Source organism: Rhinopithecus bieti, unplaced genomic scaffold (assembly GCF_001698545.2).
Source record: "Rhinopithecus bieti isolate Rb0 unplaced genomic scaffold, ASM169854v2 scaffold_19355, whole genome shotgun sequence".
Lineage (NCBI taxonomy): Eukaryota > Metazoa > Chordata > Mammalia > Primates > Cercopithecidae > Rhinopithecus > Rhinopithecus bieti.
In genome coordinates this window covers 1,510-9,894 of record NW_016809398.1, presented here as the reverse complement: position 1 = coordinate 9,894, position 8,385 = coordinate 1,510, and the positions used below count along the sequence as shown (strand labels likewise).

Here is an 8,385-nt window from a genome sequence, read left to right as displayed (position 1 = left end):
CCACCTTGCCCGGCTAGTTTTTTGTATTTTTTAGTAGAGACGGGGTTTCACCGTGTAGACCAGGATGGTCTCGATCTCCTGACCTCGTGATCCGCCCATCTCGGCCTCCCAAAGTGCTGGGATTACAGGCTTGAGCCACTGCGCCCGGCCGAAACTCCCATTTTTAAAACCATCAGATCTTGTGAACCTTATTCACTATCTTGAGAAAAGCACAGGAAAGACCCACCCCCATGATTCAGTTACCTCCCAACAGCTCCCTCCCACAACATGTAGGAATTGTGGGAGTTACAATTCAAGATGAGATTTGGGTGAGGACACAGCCAAACCATATCAGGGATATTCAACTCGGAACTACTGTTACATACAACATGGGTGAATCCCACAGACCTAATGCTGAGTGGACGTAACCAGACACAAGAGTACATATTGTGTAATTCCATCTGTATGAAGTTCAGAAATGGACAAAACTAATCAATGGTGTCAGAATGTTGGTTATCTTTGAGGGAGATATTGATAGGGAAGAAACAGGGAGTCTTTGGGGTGCTGGAAAGTCTGCATCTTGAGCTGGGTGTTGCCTTTGTAAAAGTGTGTCAAGTATTACACTTAGGATTTAGCACTTTATGTAAATTATACCTTAATTTAAAAAGTTAAAAATTTCAGCTGTCCAATAAAAATTAAAATAAATGAAATGCAATCCACATAGCCCTACTAAAGTCAGGAAGAGAATGTCCACTATCTACACTACTGTTCAACAGTGTATTGAAGGTATTAGCCAAAGCAATCAGATAAGAGTTATAAATTAGGGGCCGGGCGCAGTGGCTCACACTTGTAATCCCAGCACTTTGGGAGGCTGAGGTGGGTGGATCATCAGGTCAGGAGTTCAAGACCAACCTGGCCAACTTGGTGAAACCCTGTTTCTACTAAAAATACAAAAAATTTGCTGGGCGTGGTGGCGGGCGCCTGTAGTCCCAGCAACTCCAGAGGCTGAGACAGGAGAACAGTTTGAACCCCGGAGGTGGAGGTTGCAGTAAGCCAAGATCGCGCCATTGCACTCCAGCATGGACGACAAGAGCAAGACTCCATCTCAAAAAAAAGAAAAAAAAAAGTTATAAATTAGATGTGTAAAAATTAGAAAAGAGAAGGTAAAAGTTTTACTATTTGTCAATGATAGGATCAATATTTACACGGCCCAAGAAAATCAACTAAAAAACTGCTATTAATAAAAGAAATTTTTTAAACAGAATTCAAAGCTAGGCACCATGGTACAAGGCTGTAGTCCCAGCTCGAGGTATGAGAATTGGTTGAGTCCAGGAGTCCGAGTCCAGCAAGACCCCTTTTTTTTGTTTGTTTGTTTTTGTTTTTGAAGACAAGGTCCCACTCTGTTGCCTAGGCTGTAGAGCAATGGCAGATTATGGCTCACTGCAGCCCCAACCTGATTATGGCTCACTACAGCCTCAACCTCCCAGTTTCAAGCTGTCCTCCCACCTCAGCCTCCCAAGTAGCTTCGTCCACAGGTACGTGCCACCACACTTAGCTAATTTTCTAAATTTTTTGTAGAGACATGGTCTCTCCATGTTGCCCAGGTTGGTCTCAAAATGGTCTCAAGTGATCCTCCTGTTTTGGCCTCCCAAAATGCTGGTATTACAGGTGTGAGCCATTGCACCTGGGCTTCAAGGCCCCAATTCTAAAAAATATATATATATATTTAAAGAGAGAATTCAGTGAAATGATAGGGTATACAATTACAGAAATCAGAAGCCTTTATACACACAAAGACACAAACAGTATTACAGTGAGCATCTTCATACATGCCCTCTTATGGATCCATATCGTAACTTCCCTTGGGTCTGTGCTCAGGAACAGGATTGGTGGGACAGAGGGTTCACATATTCTTCATTTGATTGAAACTGCTAGGTGACTCTCTAGAACAGCCGCACCAGCTGGCACACCCACCAGCATCCTTGCTAGTACTTGTCATATCCCCTACATATCCTCTGTGCTTGTGGAAAATGTGCTTCTGCAAAACCAGGGGCTAGGCCGGGCTCACGCCTGTAATCCCAGCACTTTGGGAGGCTGAGGCAGGCGGATCACAAGGTCAAGAGATTGAGACCATCCTGGCCAACATGGTGAAACTCCGTCTCTACTAAAAATTTAAAAAGGAGCTGGGCATGGTGGTGTACACCTGTAGTCCTGCTACTTGGGAGGCTGAGGCAGGATAATTGCTTGAACCCAGGAGGCAGGGGTTGCAGTGAGCCAAGATTGTGCCACTGCACTCCAGCCTGGCAATAGAGCGACACTACATCTCAAAAAAGAAAAAAGAAGAAAAAAAAAAAAAAAAAAACAGGCTAAACCAAGAAAGAAGCAAGCATGAGATCTAGGAAACAGGGATTCCAACAGAGGGAAGTGGTGAGAGGAATCCCCTAGATGTGCAGCAGGCCTGTGTTGGGGCACCACTGCTTCCAGACTCCCCACCCTCGCCTCCTTAAAAGGCTCAGGATATCAAGAGGAACTGGCCATAGGCTTAGCTAAAATTATTGTCATTGACAACAGTTCTTCTGTCTATAAAGTTTGAGTATTTCTGCCTTCTCTCAGTATCAGTCTATATCATCCCTTAAGCAGTAGATCTATGCTTTCTTTGTTCTTCTTGCCCTAAGAATAACTTTAAAGACCTTTTTTATTTTCCTTAGAATTTCTGGCAGATTACAGCACAGTCCTCCTGACAGTATTTTTCAGGATTGTGTCATTCTTCAGGATCCATGTCTGATTATACTTCGCTTCATCTATATTTTGTCCATCCTCTCAAAACATTAGCTCAACAGGGCAGGCACAATGGCTCACGCCTGTAATCCCTGCACTTTGGGAGGCCAGGGTGGGCAGATCACCCGAGATCAGGAGTTCAAGACCAGCCTGGCCAACATGGGGAAATCCCATCTCTACTAAAAATACAAAACTTAGCTGGGCGTGGTGGCAGTTGCCTGTAATCACAGCTACTCGGGAGGCTGAGGGAGAAGAATCGCTTGAACCAGGGAGGCGGAGGTTGCAGTGAGCCAAGGTGTGCCACTGCACTCCAGCCTGGGCGACAGAGCGAGACTCTGTCTCAAAAAAAAAAAAAAAAAAAAATTAGCTCAACAGGGAGCTCAGGCGGGCACACTGGTTTCCATTACTACTTCCCTCTTTTCATCTTCGTCATGATTATTCATGATTGTATAATCAGGATTTCTTTTTAAAGACGCTCCCTACTTGATATTAGCTGACAGAACAAAAGGTTCTTGATTAAATGATGGCTCTTCCCTGCTCACTGAAAGTCAAAAGCTAACAAAATACTTTGATCAAAAAATTGATTTTGATATCCATTTTATGAAAATAGTGAAAAACTTCCAGGAGTAAATGAATAGTTTTGTGGACAGATGCTTTTAGAGGTCAAGAACCATTGATTGAGAGAGCTGTTTCTGAACAAAGAGCTGGAAAAGCCAGGCTCTCCCAATACACGATGTAAAGGTAAATGAACCACATTACAGGCACCTACTTTCATGGAACTTTCCCCTCCTTTGCCTGAACATTTCAACAGCTTTTTTTTTTTTTGTATTTTTAGTAGAGACGAGATTTCACCATGTTAGCCAGTACGGTCTTGATTTCCTGACCTCATGATCTGCCCGCCTTGGCCTCCCAAAGTGCTGGGATTACAGGTGTGAGCCACTGCGCCAAGCCAAGAATGAAATCTTGTCATTTGCAGCAACATGGATGGATGGGAGGTCATTATACTAAGTGAAATAAACCAGGTACAGGAAGACAAATGCCACATGTTCTCACTCCCATGCGGGAGCTAAAAAAGAGGTAGAGAGTAGAATGTTGGTTATCAGAGGCTAAAAAGGGAAAGGAGAGGGAAAGATGAGTCGAAGTTGGTTAATGGGTATAAAAATACAGTTAGAGGCCGGGCGCGGTGGCTCACGCCTGTAATCCCAGCACTTTGGGAGGCCGAGGTGGGCGGATCACGAGGTCAGGAGATCGAGACGGTCCTGGCGAACACAGTGAAACCCCGTCTCTACCAAAATTACAAAAAAATTAGCCGGGCGCGGTGGCGGGCGCCTGTAGTCTCAGCTTCTAGGGAGGCTGAGGCAGGAGAATGGCGTGAACCTGGGAGGCGGTGGAGCTTGCAGTGAGCGGAGATCGTGCCATTGCACTCTAGCCTGGGCAACAGAGCGAGACTCTGTCTCAAAAAAAAAAAAAAAAATACAGTTAGAAGGAATAAGTTCTAGTATTCAAGAGTACAGAAGATAAATCAGTTAATAATTTATATGTCTCAAAATAGTTACAAGACAGGAACTGTCATGTTCTCAGCACAAAGAAAAATGTTTGAGGTGATGGATATCCCAATTACCCTGATTTGATCATTGCACATTACATACATGCATCAAAATATCACGTGTAGGCCAGGCGCAGTGGTTCACACCTGTAATCCCAGCACTTTGAGAGGCTGAGGTGGGCGGATCACTTGAGGTCAGGAGTTTGAGACCAGCCTGGCCAACATGGTGAAACCTCGTCTCTACTAAAAATACAAAAAAGATTAGCTGGGCATGGTGGCACATGCTGTAATCCCAGTTACTCGGGAGGCTGAGGCAGGAGAATTGCTTGCATCCAGGAGGCAGAGGTTGCAGTGAGCCAAGATCATGCCATTGCACTCCAGCCTGGCCAACAGAGTGAATGAGACTCCGTCTCAAAAAAAATATATCACATGTACCCCCAAAATATGTATAGCTGTTATATGTCTATAATTTTTTAAAAAACCAATTCCATTCATGGTCACAATCATTGGCTCCTAAGAGGTTGTTTGGAACAAGGCTGCTGATGAGAATCATCTAACTATCAAACCCACATTAACAGTTTGTTTTTGTTTTTGTTTTTTTTGAGACAGAATCTCAATCTGTCACCCAGGACAGAGTGCAATGGTGCAGTCTCAGCTCACTGCAACCTCCACCTCCCATAGTGTGAACTCAGCTCACTGCAACCTCCACCTCCCAGGTTCAAGCTAGTCTCCTCCCTCAGGCTCCCAACTAGCTGGAACTACAGGCGCACACTGCCACACCTGGCTAATTTTTATATTGTTTTGTAGAGATGGGTTTTTGTTTTTGTTTGGAGATGGAGTTTTGCTCTTGTTGCCCAGGCTGGAGTGCAATGGTGCGATCTCGGCTCACTGCAACCTTTGCCTCCTAGGTTCGAGCAATTCTTCTGCCTCTGCCTCCCGGGTATCTGGGATTACAAGCATCTACCGCCACACCCGGCTAATTTTTTGTATTTCAGTAGAGACAGGGTTTCACCATGTTGGCCAGACTGGCCTCGAACTCCTGACCTCCTCAGGTGACCCATCCGCCTCGGCCTCCCAATGTACAGTAATCCCTGTAATCTGGGATTACAGGCGTGAGCCACCATGCCCAGCCGAGATAGGGTTTTGCCATGTCGCCCAGGCTCATCTCAAACTCCTGGACTCAAGCAATCCATCTGCTTCAGCCTTCCAAAATGCTGGGATTATGGTGTGAACCAATGCACCCGGCCTCTACAAAACATTTTTCTTAAAATTAGCCGGACATAGTAGTGTGTGGCTGAGTCATGATCATGCCACTGAACTCCAGCCTGGGCAATAGAACCGAGACCCTGTCTCAAAAAAAAAAAAACAAATTCAACTCCCACTTCTTTTTTTTTTTTTTTTTTTGAGACTGAGTCTCGCTCTGCTACCCAGGCTGGAGTATATTGGCACCATCTTGGCCCACCGCAACCTCTATCTCCTGGGTTCAAGCGATTCTTGTGCCTCAGCCTCCTGAGTAGGTGGGATTACAGGCATGTGCCACCACATCTGGCTAATTTTTTTGTATTTTCAGTAGAGATGGAGTTTTAGCATGTTGACTAGGCTGGTCTCAAACTCCTGACCTCAGGTCATCTGCCCACCTTGGCCTCCCAAAGTGCTGGGATTACAAGCGTGAGCCACTGCACCTGGCCCCCTACTTCTTTTATTTTATTTATTTTGGGGGAGGGGCCTTACCATGTTGCCCAGCCTAGGCTCAAACTCCTGGGCTTAAGCAATGCACTCCCCTTGGCCTCCAAAGTGTTGGGATTACAGGCGTGAGCCACCACTCCTGGCCTTGAGTGCTTATTACGTACTATATTTCCCCATATTTTATCTAAATTTAGTCTCTAGAGTAATCATAGGAAGTAGACATTATTATTCCCATTTGATAAGAAACTCTCACAAGTCATGTGAGTGGCAGAGCCTGAATGTGAGTCCAGGCCTCTTTATAGGGAGTGTGGAAGTCTGTGACTTACAGGGAACTTGTGTCATTGATGCATTTAGCTTACTTTCCTAAGGGGTTTCAAGGGGGACATTTCCCCTGGATTCAATTTTCCCCTTAGCCACTAACTGAAACCCAACCAGAATTTCAGACCCTTCAGTTCAGCTCTCCTGCAGTTGGTTGAGTCATTAGGGGAAGTCTGAATGAAGCCTGGAATAATAACAACTAAGTTCTAGTTTTTGCTGCAGGCCCTCTAGCCCAGTCCAAGAGCACCTGGCCACCCGGAGAAGCACTGCTGGACTGGGGGAATTAGGCCATACAGCATCCACAGAGAAGCCCAGCTCCTTACTGGGACCCTGGTCCACTTCCCAAGTTGACCTTCCTGCAAGAAGAGAACATATCACGTATTTTAATACATTTGACAGTCACAGGGGAAGTCTAAGGAAGCCAGGGCCTGCCTGCTTGGGGCCTGTCCAAGTTCATCCTCTGCCGCCCTGTCTCTGTTATGTTTGGTTTGGAAGTCCAGAAGATTGTGTTTATGTTCCCAGCAGGGCACCTGTTCACTGGTACCAAGAAAAGGCCCAAGTGTTTCCCTGGCATCAGGTGGTATCTGGATCCACCACTCCACACTGTCTCTGGAAACAGCCCTTCCACGTCTCTGCATTCCCTGTTACTGTGTTGCTGGCCTTCCGACGGAGCCAAGGTGCATGGCAACACCTCTACGAGGATCTGTAGCCATTTATGTTGCTTAGGCTACTGGTAAGTGGACTAAGGTTTAAAATTACTATCTTAAACATTTCTAGCTAATGTTAACCAGCCATCCAACCAACCGGTGGTGGGAGTCACAGAATGCTAAAACAATGTCACTCTCTTTACTGTTTATTCCCTGCCTACCCATCCACTGAACTGACATCTACTGAGAGCCCACTACAGGCCCAGGCAATGTCCAAGAGAGTCCCACGTCCCTGCCTGGAGTGCATGTGACAATCATCATCATTCAGGGCTATAGCACATATATGACAAAGTGCTGTGGGAGAAAAGAGAAAGGCAATCCAATCCTTTGGGCTCCCAGAAGAGGTGGCTTGCGAGCTGTGCCTTGAGCACCCACTTACGGAGGACAGCATAAGCAAAAGTGGGGAGGAACGTGGGTGGGAGGGGCGTGCAGAAGTGGGCAGTGGGGTTTGGAGTGACTGAACCCTAGGAGGGTGATGGTGGCAAGAGATGAGGGGGGAGTGTTGGAGGGGCCTGGGCAGGCTGTGCTGAGGAGTTTGGACTTGACCCTAAGGCACAGAGAACCACGGAAGGGGCTGAGCATTAGAGGAACAGAGTCACACTCAGTCCCTTAGAATGTCGCTCTGGCCTCTGGTTAGACATAGTGGGTGGAACATTTGCATTCATCTCTGTTCCTTCTGGAGCCCTGCTAATACAGCAGTGAACATTATATATGTGTGTATCTCATGCAGCCACAGGACAAAAGAATGAAAGAGGAGAAAGCAGCAGGAGAGAGAAGTGAACCAAATTTTGAATGCTGGGAGCAGATGGACAGGTGGTGACTGACCTTCCCTCAAGCATCTCTGGAGCCACAGCCCCTAGCCGGCCATGTCCAGCATGTGGTAATTTATTGAACAAGAATGGGAGGTACTAAAACACTGACTAGAAGCTTTGTGATTTGTGGGTAAGGATACAGGAATTTCATTAGAGCCCGTCCTGCCATGTCAGAGTCTGTACGTCTTTGAAGCTGGTCAATTTCTTTAGAGAGGAACTTCACAGATGAGGAAATTGAGGCACATGGAAGTCAAGTAGTCTCTCCAAAGTCACACAGAGTCATAGCAGAGCAGGGATTTAAACTCTTAGCCAGTAAAGAATGAAAAGATAGGATTACTAATCAAAGAAATACAAATTAAAATCAGGGCTGGGCATGGTGGCTCACACCTGTAATCCCAGCAGTTTGGGAAGCCCAGGCGGGCAAATCACCTGAGGTAGGGACTTTGAGACCAGCCTGACCAACATGGAGAAACCCTGTCTCTACTAAAAGTACAAAATTAGCCAGGCATGGTGGTGCATGCCTGTCATCCCAGCTACTTGGGATGCTAAGGCAGAAGAA

The 8,385-nt window shown here is 46.1% G+C and overlaps 1 long non-coding RNA gene across 3 annotated transcripts in view; it reads left to right on the top strand.

Moving 5' to 3' along the window:
• Nucleotides 1-7,928, top strand: part of LOC108540266 (uncharacterized) — a 36,005-nt gene extending 28,077 nt beyond the window's left edge. For 2 of the 3 annotated variants that reach the window (XR_001888626.1, XR_001888628.1), the window contains 2 exons: nucleotides 6,830-7,040; nucleotides 7,745-7,928. This is a non-coding gene — a long non-coding RNA (uncharacterized LOC108540266). The remainder of the gene's footprint in view (nucleotides 1-6,829; nucleotides 7,041-7,744) is intronic. The other variant, XR_001888627.1, reaches the window with a different exon arrangement.
• Nucleotides 7,929-8,385: the final 457 nt, after the last annotated feature.